The 19,350-nt window shown below is 38.8% G+C and overlaps 1 protein-coding gene across 1 annotated transcript in view; it reads left to right on the forward strand.

Moving 5' to 3' along the window:
- Nucleotides 1-19,350, forward strand: part of LOC150089905 (uncharacterized) — a 268,835-nt gene that overhangs the window by 157,812 nt on the left and 91,673 nt on the right. Inside the window, exon 3 of the mRNA XM_090390125.1 lies at nt 967-1,072. The gene's annotated coding sequence lies outside the window, so the exon portion shown is untranslated. The remainder of the gene's footprint in view (nt 1-966; nt 1,073-19,350) is intronic.

Below are 19,350 nucleotides of genomic sequence, written 5' to 3' on the forward strand. Positions count from 1 at the left end.
AGGGCCAGCTTACTTCCTTTGCTGCCTCATTTAATATAACTGGATAGATCTCATCCGCCGTGGGTGCCTTCTGATGTTTAAATTCAGCAATTTCCCTTCCACTTGGTTAAATTCCTGTATATCATGGAAATGCACAATTCAAGGAACTTCATGTCTGACTGCACAGTTATGTGATCAGAGAGAGAGAGAGAGAGAGAGAGAGAGAGAGAATTTCACAGTTCTCTCCATCGAGCTGTATGTGATAGGTGAGAATGAATAACTTATATAACACAATATGCTTTGCCGACCGGGCTAGCCAGGTGGGTAAAGTGCCTGCCTGGCAACCCAAAGGTTGTGGGTTCGAATCCTGCTTCATGCTTGGATCAGAGTAAAATGAAAAACTTTGGGAGATGCATTATGGCCACAGAAGCTGATGCGCCAACAACAAACAAAAAAACAATATGCTTTCTATATATTGGTCTAAGCTGCCTGTTTATCTGCAAAGGTCCAGTGGATTTTGAAAACTTGGGTGTCCAGATTCTTTTTGGAGGATATTGTATGTAAATTATTGCACTATTCTGGTGAGATAATTTTAGTTACAATTTTTGTTAGAAACAAAAGTTTCTACCAAAAACAAAAGACTGCTGTTCTTTTGAAATGGAGAAAAGAAATATTAAGAATTTTGGCACTTTTACAAGAATGTCATGGTAAATGCTACCTACTTCAAATTATAATTGAGGTGATAGCTGTATTATGCCTATGCCATTTTAAACCAAGTTTAATTGGTTATTTATAAAAGACATTATAGGATTTTGAGGGGGATGAGCTGATATTAAATTAGATTAGATTTTTTTTTCTTGTTGCTGCCAACTTTTTTTTTTTTTTTTGGACAGTATCTTTTTACATGTTGACTAAAGTACTGTAGTAATTGTTGTAAATAATGACAGATTTTTATTTATTAATTAATGTTATTTTTTTCCCGTATAGTTCTGATGTGATGGATGTTGCTGAAAACAATATTAGAGTTACAATCCCTAAATATGGTTCCTATCAGTTTACAAATAATGGAAAGATAAGTTTTAGACAGAAACTGGTAAGTGATTGATTTAATGTGTATTTTAGTTCATGATTATTTTCTATAGTATTTTGTCTGTAAAGGTTATTTATCAAAAGAAGATAGAGAGATTAGAGATAGTGTCAACACACTTCCTGCTCCAACAAGCCAGTAATGAACAGCATGTTCAGGTGAACTTTAGCCACTGTTGCACTCATAATCGTTATGGGAGGGAATAATGTATATGCATCATTTTTTCCTTTTTTTTTTTTTAATTTGAAGAATAAGAAAAACTGAGTTAATCTTCCAAAAGTTAAGAATTGTATTTGGTAAAGCTGGTTTCAGTGAGGCTGTTGTTTATTAGTGAATGAAACATTTTCAAAATGGTAGAGAATTAAAGATGACCAACATTTTCAGTTGATATTCAACTGAATTCAAGCAGTGATAAAATGATTGCGGAAGTAAATGAAAAAAATTTGTTCTTGTTGGAGATTAACTACCCAAGAAATTTCTGATGAACTGGGAATCTCCCAGAAATCACTTGGATTATGCAAAGTAATTTTGACCAAAAACCTTGGTACGTTTTTTTTTTAAATGAAAACCCTAAACACGAGAGGTATTAGAACCTATAGTACTTAATACTGTGCATGGTTTGAAGGTTGAGAAGATGAAATAAGGTATTTTTTGACATTAGACTTGAACTTCTGTAGACTGTAATTTTCAGGAAATACGTATGAAGGAAGGTTGTTCCAGAAAACGGCAGTTGAACGAATAAATGAGAAAGATGAAAAGTTGTTTCTGTGAGTTTGAAGTTGGACAGTAAATGGATGTTGGCTGGTGGCAGCATGTGGTCAGGCTGTTTTCAAGGAGAGAGGAGCAGGAATTATAGAAGTCAGTTCAGTAGAACAGTGCCCATGGAAGTATCTGTAGAAGAGGCATGCAGCAGAAACAGAGTGTGGAGAGACTCTATTAGAGCTGAGTCATAAATTAACCTAAATTGCCCTCTTCCCAATCGAATCTAGAAGCCTGAGAGAGGTTTTGGGGGCACCACCCCAGATATGGAAACAATATTTCATGGTAGGGCGTATTTGCGATTTTTACCGAGTGAATAACTGTTTGGAAGAAAAATAACACAGAGCAGAAGAGGAAACCCAGTTTTTTAGATCCAGAGGATGTAATATTTGCAATGTGCTTATGCCAAGAGAGATTAGAAATCATAGTAATCTCCAATAGAGAGACATGATCTTTCCTAGAAATAGTAGTGTCATGAAGATAAGCATAGGAGCAGACAAATCATTTTTACAAGATATAAGACAGGACTGAGTTTTAGAAGGATTTAAATCAACCAAGTTATCTTTGTTGCACTGTATAATTATCTAGAAATCAGCATTAAGGAATTAGTAGTGGATATTCAAGAAGTTGAAGCTGTTTGTGCAGGGCACAGGTTTTGAGACCAAGTGGAGAAATACCATCAAGAACCTGCAGCTATCTTAGCATCAAGTTTCGTCAAAATCCTTCTGACAGCCTTTTGATGGAAGACCACAGGAGGCATTGAATGGAGCATGTTGGAAATGGTGGGAGGTGTTTTACCAAGATCATTAATACATGAGTTGGAAGAGAAATGGGATGCTAGAGGTTAGCTTTATCCTTGGCTGAAGTGACAACAGAACCATCTGGTTTGGTCAGAAGTGGGAGCAGAGATGGGCAAAAGTTGCGGCCAGTAGCTTTGGCAAGAGACCAGAATGCTCAGCTACCATTAGGGCAAGAAGCAAGTTTTCTACTCTTAGCCTGTTAAAACTCTAGTTTGGACTGATTAATAACTGCTTTACAATTTTTGCAAGCTTTGGTGTAGGCAGAAAATTAAACTGAAGAATTGGAAACAAGCCAATTACGATATGCAACATTCTTCTCTTGAACAGCCTTAGCACATTTGTTGGAAAACCAAGGTTTAAATAAAGGACGAGATTTTGAAGTGGAGTGTGGGATAAAAGATTCCATTCCTGCAAGAATAATTTCACTGACACGGTCTGAGCAAACATTAACATCAGAAGTTTTGAAACAGTAATCCGACCAAGGAAAATAAGAAAAGAAATCTCGCAGGTCATCCCATTTTGCATTCTTGTAATGCCAAACAACACGAGGTTGGGAATAGCCATGTTGGAGAAGAGACAGTCACCAAGTTGTGATGTGAAGTGCCTAAAGGACCTCTCACTTCAACCGTGTACTTAGAAGGGTTGTTTGTGAGAAAAAGGTCAAGCATGTTGGCTGTATGATTAGGATTGTCCTGTATTCTTGTAGGTAAATGAACAATCTGTGCAAGGTCATTAGTAATTGCAAAAGCCTCAGCATCTCGACCAGCTGTGTCGGGGTGACTAGAAAACGGAAGCCAGCGGGAGTTGTGAACATTAAAATCACCAAGGAAAATTACCTCACTGTTAGGAAAGTTGGACTGGAGAAAGTCAAGTTCCAAAAAGAGGAAGTCAAAGAGCTCCAAGTGGTTAGTGGAGTTGGGAGAATGGTAGAGACAACAGATGAATTTGACACAATGAGGTAGAGAGATTTTTAGCCAGAGAAGATCAAAAAGAGGCGATTCCAAATTATTTATTCTCTGACAGGGAATATCGGAATGGACATATGCACAAGTACCACCTTTGAGGCAAAAGGACTCATACAGCAAATAATTTTGGCAACTGAGATGAGCGGTAGTTGGATCAACCGATAGCTGAGATTCTGTCAGAAAAAGTACATGGAGTTTGGCAGACTGCAAGTGGAAATGGACATTGTTGAGATTAGAATTTAGCATTAATATTTAGCAATCATGTGGGTTAGAACCAGGATATCTTTCTGTATACTGCTGCACCCTTGCATTTTTCTACTTGGCTATGGCGGCTGTAATTAGAAAAGAAGTACATCTCATTCTCCCTGTTATACCTTCATTGTGTTATGCAACACAAATACATTCCTTGAGGATTTCCACGCTATCTGAAAAACTATACATGGGTTACAGCACAAACCAGAATTCTTCCTTTCTTTCCTTTTAACAAATAAAAAAATAGAAAGGCTTTCTGAGATCTAACAAAAAACTTTAGTATAACATTATACACAGGAATGAAACTTCTGTTCAAGAACTAAAATTCAATCCAAACCCTATGCATTCATTAATAAATGAAAATATAGTTGCCTTTGGCCAGTGAACAATGAGCCATATAAAATAGCAATTGAGCTGTGGGTGGGGGAACCAACACTATCCACATCATCTCTCCACACCCTCAAATAATTTGTGTAATCCTTCCTTAAATTCAAACTGCTCACTTTCACAATATCAGATGGAAGTTTATTTCAGCAATCGCTGACCGGGCTAGCTGGGTGGGTAAAGTGCCTGCCTGGCAACCCAAAGGTCGCGGGTTCGAATCCTGCCTCGTGCTTGGATCCAAAGTACTGCAAAAACCTTGGGAGGGGCACTATGGCCACAGAAGCCGATGCGGCAACAATTACAAAAAAAAAAAAAAAAAAAAATTTCAGCAATCAGTTATTCTGGCTGAAAAGATGAGTTTATATTATTATTTTGTCAACAAATATAATCATTACTGTATTTAGTAGTCACAAACTTGAACCATGGTCCACGCAGAGTGAATGTGCTTTTGCACCCTTGTGCCTGACTTCTCAGCTACGTTGGGCCATGCCTGTCCTGCAACCATCTTTTTTCAATTTAAATTTATATCCCCACATGTACCATCAGCAATTAGTGTAACTAATCCATTCAAAGCCTTAAACACCTCAGTCTGATCTCTTTGTAAGTGCATAGTTTCCAGATGCTGCAATTTTCAGAGCTGAAGTTTTTCTTTAAAAAGAATATACTCTGGTGTCATTGTCTAATCTTGTTTCTTTTCTCTGCATTAGTTCCAATGGATCTACATCCTTTTCTAAAACGAGGCTTCCAACCCTATATGCAGTATTCAAGGTGTGGCCAGACTATTACTTTATACAACAGCATCACCTTGTTCTTGCAAGCAGAGTTCCTGTATATCATTGACAGAACTTTACGATCTGTTTTAGTAGCCTGTCTGCACTGCTTACAGAAATTTGTCATTCTGTACCATCATGGGGGGTCTTAGAGGGGGAACAGGTATTCTGTGTGTTATCAGACACTCAGTCTAAAACACTGATAGATCCAATATCTTTCTATTACAGAAGATTTAGAAGAAGTCCGGTCGGTCTGCCTCCCTAAAACCCACCCATGCACACCTTCTTGATGGTAAGCCCTGTTACCTCACTTTGGTGGCAACGAACGTGTAGCGTGGTTCTCTTCAAGACACCTGGTCAGCTGTGAAGAGGAAAAGACCAAATCCTCCAGCACAAGAAAGCACTACAAAGCAAATGGCCCTCAGTCCCCAGTGGCTCTCACTCCCCCCCCCCTTATGGCAGTGAGAGGATTAGAGTGAAAGCAGAGGATGCTAAGAATCTCTGGGTATGACCAGACTGCTGTGCATGGAAACTGAACTTGGCCTGTTACAACGAAAGATTGCTCATCGGTGAAGACAGGATATTAGAGCTGGAAAAGGAATTAAAAAATGTGAATTGGAATATCATCGGTTTGTCTGAAACAAGAAGAAGAAATGAATCACTTATAAGTTTATCAAGTGGAAATCTGCTGTACACCAATGGAAACAGTGAAAGGAGCGAAGGTGGAGTTGACTTTCTGGTCCATAAAGATATAAAAAAACAACATTTTGGAATTCGAAAGTACATCATTATTTCAATTTAAATTTATATCCCCACATGTACCATCAGCAATTAGTTTAACTAATCCATTCAAAGCCTTAAATACCTCAGTCTGATCTCTTTGTAGGTGCATAGTTTCCAGATGCTGCAATTTTCAGAGCTGAAGTCTTTCTATCAGGATTTCTAAGAGGTACAAGCTAAAGGTTATAATGATTTGTGCACCAACATCGAGCCATGGTGATGAAGAGGTTGAAGAAATGTACACCGAAATTGAGTCTTCTAGATGAGAGAAAACCCACTACACTATCATTATGGGGGACCTCAATGCTAAGGTTGGAAAGAGACAAAACAGTGCAGAAAGGGGAACTATAGGAAATTTTGAAATTGATGAAAGAGGTGAAAGACTTGTAGAATTTGCAGAATCTCAAGGAATGTCAGTAATGAACACTTATTTTCCAAAAAAAGAGTGAACAGAAAGTGGACATGGAAGAGTCCAAATGGATTAATAACTACTAAAATCAACTTCATCCTCACTAACAGAAGATATATCGTGAATGATGTTACTGTCCTGAAGAAGGTAAATGTTGGAAGTGATCACAGAATGGTAAGATGCACACTTGATATAGATTTAGGAAAAGAAAGGAAAAAAACTGACTCGAGTAAATAATACGAAGGTCTTTGAGATAACAGAAGAGGAGAAAAAGCAGTTTGTACTGGAACTTAAGAACAAGTTTGAGCTTCTGCAGACTGCTCAGGACAAAGATATTGATGAGGAATATTACAACTTTCTGAAAGTAGTAGTAATAGTGGCATTTAATGCATGAAAGCAAGTGTATGAGCTTATTCAGCATCAGCCAAAAAAAAAAAAAAAAAAAAATCACACCACTCCCTCCAAATGCCTGTCCAGTTCCTCCTTAAATTTATTCAACCTATCAACTTCCACAATGACAGATGGAAGTTTGTTCCAGCAATTAACCACCCACCCGCTGGCTAAAGGCAAATTTCCACACATCTATTCTACATCTGTCCTTTCTTAATTTGAATTTATGCCCCCTTAGGTTTGTAATCTGAACAAGTGGAAGGATCCCATCAGAATTCAGCGTGCTCAACCCATTCAAGGCGTTATACACCTCAGTCAAACAATTTGCAGAACTTAAGCCTCTCTTGGTAAGAGGGGATCGTTCATTCCCCTCACCAATCTTGTTGCCCTTCCTCTGTACACGCTCAAGTAATATCTACATCCTTCCTAAAATGAGGCCTCCAGACCTCTACGCAGTACTCAAGGAGGTGATTGTCCCTTTGCCTTATACAAAGGGACAATCACCTCCTTTTCCCTGCTAGCAAAATTCCTATATATCATTGACAAAACCCCATGACGTGCCCTGGCCACCTGCCTGCATTGCTCAGAAAACTTCATATCTGACTGCACAATTACTCCCGGGTCTTTTTCATTTTCTACCACCTTAAGTGTAGTACCACACAGTTGGTACGTTTCTCTGGGGTTACTTCTACCCATATGCAGTACTTTGCATTTGTCAAGGTTAAACTTCAGTTGCCACTTCTTAGCCCATCTGCCCGAATTATCTAGATCCTGTTGCAGTAGCACACTGCCATTACTGTCATTAACAACCCTGCCAACCTTTGTATCATCTGCAAACTTCGACATTAAGCCTGATATACCTTCATCAATATCATTGATAAATGTACAAAACAACAGTGGACCTAACACCGAACCCTGTGGGACTCCACTAATAACATTAGTCCAAGAAGAGCAGCACCCATTGATTACCACCCTCTGTCTTCTCCCACTTAACCATCCTTTTATCCATTGTAGCAACTTTCCCTTAATACCATTCTGCTCCAATTTGTACAATAGTCTTCCATGCGCAACAGTGTCAAAAGCTTTACTGAAATCCAAATATATGATATCAAAATTATTTTTTGCATCCAGTTCCTTTGTAACCACATCATAATATCCTATCAAATTTGTCAGACAAGACTTTCCCTTAACAAACCCATGCGGTGTCTGAATTATTGCTGCAGTCTTGTCTAGATGATCCTGCAATGCATCTTTCACCAGTGACTCCATTATTTTACCAGGAACAGAAGTTAAACTAACTGGTCTGTAATTACTCGTGTCCCTTCGATCCCCCTTTGTGAATTGGGGATACATTTGCACATCTCCAGTCCGTGGGAACCTCCCCTGAGTCCAAGGACGCTCTCATAATTATGGCTAAGGGTTTGCTTAGTTGCTTTGCCGCCTCCTTTAATATAACTGGATAGATCCCATCCCCCAGATGATTTTCTTATGTTTAACTTCAACAATTTCTCCTCCACTTTGCTTTCAGTTATTACAAAATCATTAAGTATCCTGCTACAATTTGATAACCTTCTGCCATTTTCAAACCTTAATAATTCCTCACGTGTGAATGTAGATGCAAAATACTCATTCAGTTTGTTTGCTATCTGAGCAGGATCATCAACAGTCGAACCATCGATGTCAAGTGGACCAATCAGATTCATCCCCTTCCTTTTAGAGTTTATATAAGTAAAGAAATCCTTGCTGTTTTTCTTAGCATCTTTTGCCAAGGATTTCTTGTAATCTGCCTTTGCCTGCCTAACCTCCTTTGTCACCTGCTTACAGACTAGCTTATATCTGCCATAGGCTTCTGAGTCACTTGATAATTTATATGCATCCCATGCATTTCTCTTCTCTGTCACGAGTCTCATTAGTTCATTAGATAACCATTTAGGCCTAAACCTTGAACAATATTTCTTAATAGGTATGAAACTTTTAGTAGCTTCCACGATTAATTCCTTGAATGCTTCCCACTTAGAATTTACTGTTGGTAACATCGTCAGTTTATCCCATTGTACAGAATTTAAAAACTGTCGGAGACCACTGTACTCGCCTTTACGGAAGCAAAAACCCTTTCCTTTACCCCTGATGGTAATTAAATCTTTAAGTAAATCCCACATCAGTACACTATGATCACTGCCACCTAGTGGTTCCTTTATCTGTAAATTCTTAATACACTAATGATCACTGCTGATAACCAGATCAAGAGTACAGCAGGCCCCCGTTATAACGCTGATTCGCTATAACGCTGTTCTTATATTATAACCCGTATCTGACTATAACGCTGTCACAGATCACTATAACACTCTTTTACAGATTACATTTTTGACATATTAACGAAATCGTTTCATTTGATGGAGTCGATAGCTTGAAAATGAATAGCAAAACAGCATTAAAACGTTTCCCACGCCGACTTGAGAAATTTTCCCACGTTCAGTAAAATTTTCTCGCACACTAATTTAGTTTCAGTACAGTGACTTGTCACGTAGTTCCGCGATCAACATTTTAAAAAATGATCAAATATATTGCTTGTAATATTTGCGTTATATGCATTTATCCGAAGTCTAGTCATCACTCAGTAGAGTATTAGACATCGTGCGTAACGGAAAGTTTACTTGAACATTGTATCGTAATTAATTCAACCAATGCAGTTACATATTCGAAGAGCTAATAATGACTGATAGGAATGAAAAAGCAACAACGTCTGGGCGCAGTACGAAGACTATAAATGTCAGAAAAAGACTGAATTTGAAAAGTAAATTAGACGTTTTGAAGCGAATCGATTCCGGTCAACGACAAACGGATGTGTGCCATAATTTAGGACTTGCAACTTTAACTGTAAGAACAATTATAAGAAAATAAAGAATTAATTTTTGCAGCGGGAAAGATAGCTGTTCCACTGCAAGCAACTAGGACTAGGCCGGCTATTAGGATTGAAATGGAAAGACTAATTTTATTGAAGATAATATTCCAATGCAGAATTCAGTTAAGTTAAATATTAAAAAGAGAGAGAAAGAGATTAGCCAATATGATGATCTGAAGAAAACTCGCCTAAAAAAAAAAAAAAAAAAAAGTGGAACCATTTAAAACTGGTAAGGGCTGGTTGAATAGATTTAAAATCCAGGGAGAAGCCGCAAGTGCAGATCAAGGAGCCGAAACTTTCAAAAAAGAACTTTTGTTAAAATTATTGAAGAGGGTTATTATGTGTTATACTTCTCAACAAGTTTTTAACATAGCTGAAGCAGGACTTTTGTGGAAACGAATGCCTAAAAGAAGTTTCATATTGAAAGAAGAAAAAAACATGCCAGGTTTCAAAGCGGTGAAGGATCGGTTGACTTTATTGTTGGTTTTAATGCTGCGGGGGATTTAAAATTAATACCCCTTTTAGTTTATTTGGAAAAGGGCCAAAGTTCAACTCAAAATGCACACATTTTTCATGATTAAATTCATCAATTAAATTAAATTCATTATTTTAATTGGAATTTTAAATTTACTTTTGATACGCAAGTAGTTACCACATAATTATACGTATGCAATGCAGAATATTTTATATGTGCAAATATTTGAATATTAAATATTTTGACCAACATTTGTGCATCTTTTCATTACTGTTTATTATTCATTAGGAAATATCCTATGGCACTGACCGCAGCTCATAAATACATATGTTACCTTATGGGAAAGCGGCGCTCGCTTAGCGCGGATTCACTTAGCGCTCTGTTTTTCGGGAACGAATGATCAGCGTTAAGCGGGGGTCACCTGTATTACTTTCTCTGGTTGCCTCTCGAACATGCTGCTGCAAAAAACAATCATCCAATAAATCCACAAAAGTCTGACTAGTGTGTGAGTGACCAACCCACAAGTTCCAGTCAATATCTGGGAAGTTAAAATCCCCCGTTATAAGACATTCCGATTTACTAGCCCACTCTATTTCTCTGTACAATTGTTCATTGTACTCATTCGAGTCATTAGGCCTATAACTTCCATTACTTTTGCAGTGCTTATGTCACACCAAACTGACTCAACAGTGCACTGTTCATCTATATCAACTGGATGCACTTCTTTTGATTTTATGTTTTCTTAATTAACAGCATAACACCTCCTCCCTTTCTATCCTGTCTATCCTTTCTGTACACATTGTACTCCCCAAATTCCAGTTCAGCATTCCATATATCTGTGTGACACCACGTCTGTGCTATCCCACACTTCAAATTCATCAAATTTATTTACTATACTTCTAGCATTGGTATACATGCTCCTACTCCTATTCTTAGTTACCCTAACACATCCGATATACCCACCTATATCAGGATGACTGCCATCCGTCCCTGAAAGTGATAAAGCCCATGAAACCTATGGGGAAAATGAAATCCAAAGAAGAAAAAATTAGTCAAGAAACACTTGTCATGATGAACAGAAGATGACAAATGAAGATCAAGATAAACACTGAAAAGGAGAAACTTGAGCATACTGAATTATGCCAAGCTATTAGAAAGACACTCAGAGAGGACACAAGAAAGGTAGAACAAGCATTAAGGGCAAACCAAGGACTGAAATCAGCAGCCATGAGCAGTAATACAGAAAGACAAATGATACAGAAACTGAAGTAAAACAAAAGTAATGATGAACAAGTATGCAACAGAAAGGATCATAATGATTGAAAGAGCAGTAATTGAACAGGTGAAGTCATATGCTTATCTGGGAAAAGTTATTAGCTGTAATAATGATAAATGGCTGGAAGTCAAGAGAAGAATAAATTTTGGGTGGATAGCATTCAGGAAATATAGTCACCTATTGAGGAGCAATATCCCAGTTTTTCTGAAATGTAAAATAATGAACCAATATATACTCCCCACCATGACTTATGGAAGTGAAACTTGGGCACTCACCAAAGGAATGGAAGAGAAGCTGAGAACTACACAGTGAAGAATGGAACAAATTATATTGGGAATGAGACTGTTAGATAAGAGGAGAACTATTAGATGAGAAGAGAATCAGACTGTTAGATTAGGCAGCAAACTCAAATAAAGGACATTCTTATCAAAACTAAAGAACTGAAATTGTCTTGGGCAGGACATAGCTCGAAGACATGATGACAGATGGGCTAAGAAATTAACAGAATGGTACCCAAGAGAAGCTAGAAGAAAACCTGGAAGACAACGGCGGATATGGATAGATGAAATTCATTAGTTTGTGGGTAGGAAATTAATGGCCATTGCACAAAACAGAAGGAACTGGAAAGTTGCTGGAGAGGCCTTCATCTTGCAGCGGATTGAAAATGGCTGATGATGATGACCATAATCCCCCCAGCCCCAAAGTGTTTATTGTTCTTCATTACCTTGAGTGTGATAGCACAGAAATTTTTTTTTTTTTTTTTTTATATGAAAACCCCAACAATAGGTATTAGAACATATAGTACTTAGTACTGTGCTTGGGTTGGAGGTTGAAAAGATGAAAGAAGATATTTATTGATTTGAACTTCTGTACACTGTAATTTTCAGGAAATACGTGTGAAGGAAGATGGGGCAGAAAACGGCAGTTGAATGAATAAATAAGGAAGATGAAAAATTGGTTCTGTTTGTTTGAAGTTGATGTAGGACAGTATATGGATGTTGGCTGGTGGCGGCACATAGTCAGACTATTTCGAAAGAGAGAGTGGGAATTATAGATGCCAATTCAGTAGAAGCCCATGGAAGTATCTGTCGAAAAGGCATGCAGCAGAAACAGTACGTCTATGAAACAGCGAGTGGAGACTCTGTTAGAGTTGAATCGTTAATTAACCTAACTGCCATCTTCTGAACGGAATCAAGAAGCCTGAGAGAAGTTTTGGGAGCACCACCCCAGATGTGGGAATAATATTCCATGGTAGGGTGGATTTGTGATTTGTGCAGAGTGAACAGCTATTTGAAAGAAAAGTAACGCCAAGAGCAAAAGAGAAAACCAAGGTTTTTAGATCCAGAGGAAGCAATATTTATAATGTGCTTGTGCCAAAAGAGATTAGAAGTCAGGGTAATCCCCAAAAGAGATATACCTGTAATCTTGCCTAGAAATCAGAGTGTCACCAAAGATAAGCATAGGAGCAGAAGCATAGGAGCAGAAGGATCCTTTTTGCAAGATATAAGACAAGACTGAATTTTAGAAGGATTGAAATCAACTAAATTGTCTTTGCCCCACTGGAGAATTACCTGGAGATCGGCATTTAGGGAATTGGTAATGGTTATTCGAGAAGTTGAAGCTGATTGAACAGGGCAAGATTTCCCAAACTGGAAAGTGGAATGCAATGTGCTATCATCTGCAAAACTACGGATAGGATTTTCAGTAAATGGAAGAAGGTTATTAATATTGAAGACGAAATGACTGAGGGAAAGAACTGAACTTCGGGGGACACGAGCATTAGTTAGAAGACAGAGAGCCATCTACCGTCACTCTCAGTGAGCGATCAGAGAGAAAACTGGATAACCAATTACAAAAAACAGTTTGCAAACCATAAGATGGAAGCTTCTTTAGAAGACTTATGCCTAACATGATCAAAAGCCTTTGAGATATCAAGAGAATCTGCTTGTGTTTCACCGAACTTCTCCATTGAATTTGTCCACAAATGGGTAACCTAAGCCAGAATATCACCAGTGGATCGACACTGACGGAAACCATATTGGCGATCGTTGAACAGACTAAAGGTTTCTAGGTAGTTTAAGAGTTGGCGGTTAATTGCTTTCTCCATTCTTTTGAAAGAGTAAAGTAATTGCAATGGGACAATAATTGGATGGGAGGGATTTGTCACCCTTTTTAGGAACTGATTGGATATGAGCAAATTTCCAAGCAGAAGGAATAATACCTTTGGAATAAGAAAATGAAAAAAGTGGCAAAGAACAGGAGTAATTCAGGAGCACAGGCTTTGAGAACAAGTGGAGAAATACCATCAGGACTTACATCAGAAATACAATACATGGAGCTTTCTGAGCAAGTTTCGTCAAAATCCTTCTGACATCCTTTTGACAGAAAGCCATGGGAGGCATTGAATGGAGCATGTTGGGAATGGTGAGTGGTGTTTTTCCAAGATCATTAATACATGAGTTGGAAGAAAAATGAAATTCATTCAGGTCAGCTTTATCCTTGGCTGAAGTTTCAACAGAACCATCTGGTTTTGACAGAGGTGGGAGCAGAGATGGGAAAGGGACTAGAATGCTCGGCTACCATTAGGGCAAGAAGCAAGTTTTCTACTCTTAGCTTGTTCAAAATCTAGTTTGGACTGATTAACACTCTACAATTGTTGCAAGCTTTGGTGTAGGCAGAAAATGAAACTGAAGAATTGGAAACAAGCCTAAAAAGCTTTAGTGCATTTATTGGAAAACCAAGGTTTAGATAAAGGATGAGATTTTAAAGTGGAATGTGGAATAAAGGATTCCATTCCTACAAGAATAATTTCACTGACACAATCTGAGCAAGTTATCATAAGTTTTGAAACAGTAATCCGGCCAAGAAAAGAAATCTCGCATTTCATCCCATTTTGCATTCTTGTAATGCCAAACATCACGAAGTTGGGAATAGCCATGAGATAAAGGTTCCCTTGGAGAAGAGACAGTCACCAAGTTGTGGTCTGAAGTGCCTAAAGGACCTCTCGCTTCAACAGTGTACTTAGAAGGGTTGTTTGTGAGAAAAAGATCAAGCGTGTTGGCTGTATGATTAGGATTGTCCTGTATTCTTGTAGGTAAATGAACAATCTGTGCAAGGTCATTAGTAATTGCAAAAGCATCAGCATCTCGACCAGCTGGATTGGTGTGACTAGAAAACGGAAGCCAGCTGGAGTTGTGAACATTAAAATCACCAAGGAAAATTACCTCACTGTTAGGAAAGTTTGACTGGTGAAAGTCAAGTTGCAAAGAGAGGAAGTCAAAGAGCTCCAAGTGATTAGTGGAGTTGGGAGAACAGTTGAGACAACAGATGAATTTGACACAATGAGGTAGAGAGACTTTAAGCCAGAGAAGATTGAAAAGAGGAGATTCCAAATTACCAAGTCTCTGACAGGGAATATTGCAATGGACATATGCACAAGTACCACCTTTGAGGTGAAAGGAATTGTACAGCAAATAACTGGCCAACTGAGATGAGCAGTGGTTGAATCAACCGATAACTGAGATTCTGTCAGAAAAAGTACATGGGGTTTGGCAGACTGCAAGTGGAAATGGATATCATTGAGATTAGAACTGAGACCATGTATATTTGTGAAATGAACTAGGAAGTGTTTGTGAGTTTTAAATCTTTTCACAGATAAGCTTGCTGTATTAGTTTGACTATTCATGGTGTATTCAGTAGTAAGAAAATGTGGGGGATGGCATGCTGTATGAAGTAATGAAATTTTTCGATATGCCGTACACATGGTAGGAATATACCTAGATCCTTGACATAGCGTAGCCTCGACAATGCCCCCTACATAGACACTACTCGGACTCTCTCTCTCTCTCCAGTCACTATCTGGCAGAGTAGAGGTAGCAAGATTATACGAGAGCAGAGCCAGAAGCCTCCTAGAGTTACCAATAGGTTTGGTCCAGTCTACTAATTAGTGGCTGGCTTGTGAACACTGTTTTAGAGCTGTATCCTCAATATGTATGGAAGATTGGATCTTGTCATGATGTCCATCATAGACCCAAAATCATCAGTCACACTGCATTATGGAAGAAATGGGGACAGGTTGACCGGAACTTAGCTCTGGGGACTAAACATGGGTTCCACCACTTCACTGGCGTGCAATAGCCTTAGATGCTGATGGGCCATAAAACTCGTAATAACCAACCAACCAACCAATGAACCATCCACCACTTCAAGATTCCAATAAGCAAAGTGGTGGCATTCCACCGGTTGATGTGAGTAATCTGCCACCTAGTATTGCCTGGTAACAAGGAAAAGCAGCATTCCTCCATGTGGTGTGGGCATTACACCTCAACCCCTGCCTATGTTGGTTCACGCCTGGGTGGTCACCCACAGTGTGCTTGTGCATGGGGGTTATATCCAGGATTACTAACAGACCTACCACTGTGAAGGTGCAAGCAGAAGATTTGGCTGTCACAGACCGACCGGACTTCACTGAAATTGGGTCCGCTTGAATTGAGTGTCACTCGAATATCAGTTCTATCAGCTTTTAGACTCCCAGGTAGCAAGTACAGCTTGGCAGGCATATCTGAGAGAATGTCTGCAACAACACCAATTGAGGACCAACAACAAAACCAATCGAGGACCAACAATATACCAAGTGTGTTGGTCTGGCAGTAATCCCAGACCAAAACACCTCAATTGGTGTGTTTGTCTGGGATTACTACCACTTGCATGCATTAGTTTTTATTTATCATTGTTAAACCTTAATTACCACTTCCCAACCTATTCTGCCTAGTTTTTTTTTGGTTTTGTTGCAATAATATGGTGTGATTCCTGTCTTTAACCAACCTGCTAACCTTTGTAGATCTACAAACAAAACTCTTCATATGTTTAATAGCTATTGCGAAACTCTTCATCAATATCTTTAATAGCTATTGCGAACATTACGGGAGTCCAAGACAGAATTCCAAGTTACTCTGCTAATAACATTTATCCAAGAGGAGTAGTACTCCTTATTATTTTCTGTGTATTCTTCCATTCAATCATCTGTTTATCCACAGTAACAACTTGCCCCTAATGCCAAATTGTACCAACTTGTAGAGCTGTCTTGCATGTGGAATAGTGTCAAATGCCTTACTAAAATCTTTTTTTAGCATTAGCATTAGTAGAGATATACAATACAAGAAAGCAAGCTTGTGCAGCATCAGCCAAAAAAAAAAACCCATTCCCATTTCACCCCTCCATTCGTTCCAAATACCTGTCCATCTCAGCCTTAAATTTATTTAGGCTATCAAATTCCACAACAAAGGATGGAAGTCTGTTCCACTAACCAACTACCCACTGGCTAAAGGCAAACTTCCGCACATCTATCCTACATCTGTCTTTCCTCAATTTGAATTGATTCCCTCTCAGGTGATTATTCTGAGCATGAGGAAGAATCCCACCAGCATTGAGCATGCTCAAACCATTCAAGGCTTTATACACCTCAATCAGATCACCTCGCAGGTGCCTAGTCTCCAGACACTGAAATTTGCAAAATTTAAGCCTTTCTTCGTAAGAGCAATCCTTTGTTCCATTTGCTAATCTTGTTGCCCTTCTCTGTACTCGTTCCAACAGCTCTACATCCTTCTTAAAATGAAGCCTCCAGACCTGTATACAGTACTCAAGGTGGGGCCTGACCATTGCCTTATACAAGGGGATAATCACCTCCTTATCCCTGCTAGAAAAATTCCTGTATATCATTGACAAGACACTATGAGCTACTCTTGCAGACCATCTGCACTGCTCAGAAAACGTCATATTTGCCTGCACAATTACCCACCAGGTCCTTTTCTACTACTGTCAGTGTAGTACCACAGAGTTGATACGTTGCTCTTGGGTTACTGCTTCCCATATGTAGTACTTTACATTTGTTAATGTTAAACTTCATTTGTCCCCATTCAGCCCATCTGCACAACTTTTCTAGATCTGTTGCAGCAGTGTACTGTCATTAGTGTAATTAACAACCCTGCCAACCTTCGTATCATCTGCAAACTTGGACATTAAGCTTGATATACCGTCATCAATATAATTTATAAAATCAGAAAACAGCAATGGACCCAACAGTGAACCCTGAGGAACTCCACTAATAACATTAGTCCACGTTGAGCAGTGTCCATTGATTACCACTCTCTGTGTTCTCCCCCTCAACCATCCCTTTATCCCTAGCAGCAATTTCCTTCCAATGCCACACTGCTCCAATTTGTTCAGCAGTCTTCCATGTGCAACAGTACCAAAAGCCTTTCTAAGATCCAAATACAGTGGATTCCGGTTATTGGGCCACTGGTTAATTGGGGCAGCCGTTTATTTGCAGACGATCTTAAAAAACAGAAACCAATCGAGAAAATAGCCACGGTTTACTTCGCTTAATTGGGACAGTATGCTGTTTAATCAGGGCAGGAGACTGCAGCACTGGAAATTACCCTACGATTGTCTCCGACGGCACCACTTGGTTCGGTCGAAATTCTGGAGGTCACAACCATAAAACAGTAAAAACAATTAGTAGTCACCTGTTTATTTGGGCTTTTCTGTTAGTGAAATCTATCATAAACTCAATCTTACTGAATTTCCAATAATACCGACAGCTGGAATTCTGTGGTGAAATGTGTTTACACTTCCAGGAAATCTTCAGTCATATAAAAAAATTAATTTTCAGATCTTCTCTTCATTCCTATTTTTAAAGCTTAGTAACTCGTTACTCCGTTCTCACTTGCGTATATTGTGTTACTTGCAATTTGTGTGTGCTGTGTTCTTGATTGCTTATCTTTTTACCGTTTTAAATTTTAACACCTCCCCCCCCCTCCCGCCCACAAATATCAGTGAACAGAAATGTCAACTAGTTCGTATGTATATATTACAGTACGTATTAATTATTCCGATTATCACGCATATTCTTCCGATTTTCACGTATCATTTAATTTTTTAATTAAATTTCACGTAACTATTTACGTGAAACCGAAGTTTCACGTAACTATTTACGTGAAACTTCGGATAATTGGGGCAGCCGCTTAATCGGGCCAAAATCCAGTAGTCCCGATGTGTCCCAAATAATCCGAACAGACTGTATATGGTATCAAAGTTATTCCCTGCATCCATTTCCTTTTTGTGACCACATCATGGTATCCAATCAAATTGGTCAGGCAAGACTTTCCATTAACAAAACCATGCTGTGTCCGAGCTATAACTGAAGTCTTGTCTAGATGATTCTGCAGTGCTTCTTTAACCAGTGCCTCCATTACTTTTCCTGGAATAGAAGTTAAACTCACAGGTCTGTAATTACTCGTGTTGCCCTTTGATCCTCCTTTGTGAATTGGAGTCACATTTGCACATCTGCAGTCTATGCGTACCTCCCCTGAGTCCATAATTATGGTTATGGGTTTGCTTACTTCCTTTGCTGCCTCCTTTAATATAACTGGATAGATCCCATCCACCACTGGTGCTGTTTTTATATTTAACTTCACCAATTTCTCCTCCACTTTCCTCAGTTATTACAAAGTCATCTAGCTCACTGCCATAGTTTAACTCATCTCTGGCATTCCCCTCCCTGAATAACTCCTCATGGGTGAATATAGATGCAAAATACTCATTTAGTTTGTTAGCCACCTGAGCAGGATCATCAACAGTTGAGTCATCCCTATCCTTTTAGAGTTTACATAGGTGAACTCTTTGTTTTTCTTTGCATCATTTGCTAAAGATTTCTCATAATCTGCCTTTGCCTGCCTAATCGCCTTTGTGACTTGGCTACAGACCAGCTTATATCTATCATAGCCTTCCATGTCACCCATTAATTTATATGTATCCCATGCATTTTTCTTCTCTGCCATATGTTTCATTAGTTCATCTGACATCCATTTAGGCCTAAACCTTGAACAATATTTCTTAGTTGGTATGTAAAGCTGATTAATTTCCAAGATAAATTCTTTGAATGCTTCCCATTTTGAATTTGCTGTTTGTAACATCATCAGTTGGTCCCACTGTATAGAATTTAAATACTGTCTCAGACCATCGTAGTCGCCTTTACTAAAGCAAAAACCCTTCCCTTGACCCGTGATGGTAGTTACCTCTTTGAGTAAATCCCACTTCGGCACACTGTGATTACTGCCACCTA

This window comes from Mastigoproctus giganteus, chromosome 2 (assembly GCF_048544385.1).
Source record: "Mastigoproctus giganteus isolate SK-2022 chromosome 2, ASM4854438v1, whole genome shotgun sequence".
Lineage (NCBI taxonomy): Eukaryota > Metazoa > Arthropoda > Arachnida > Uropygi > Thelyphonidae > Mastigoproctus > Mastigoproctus giganteus.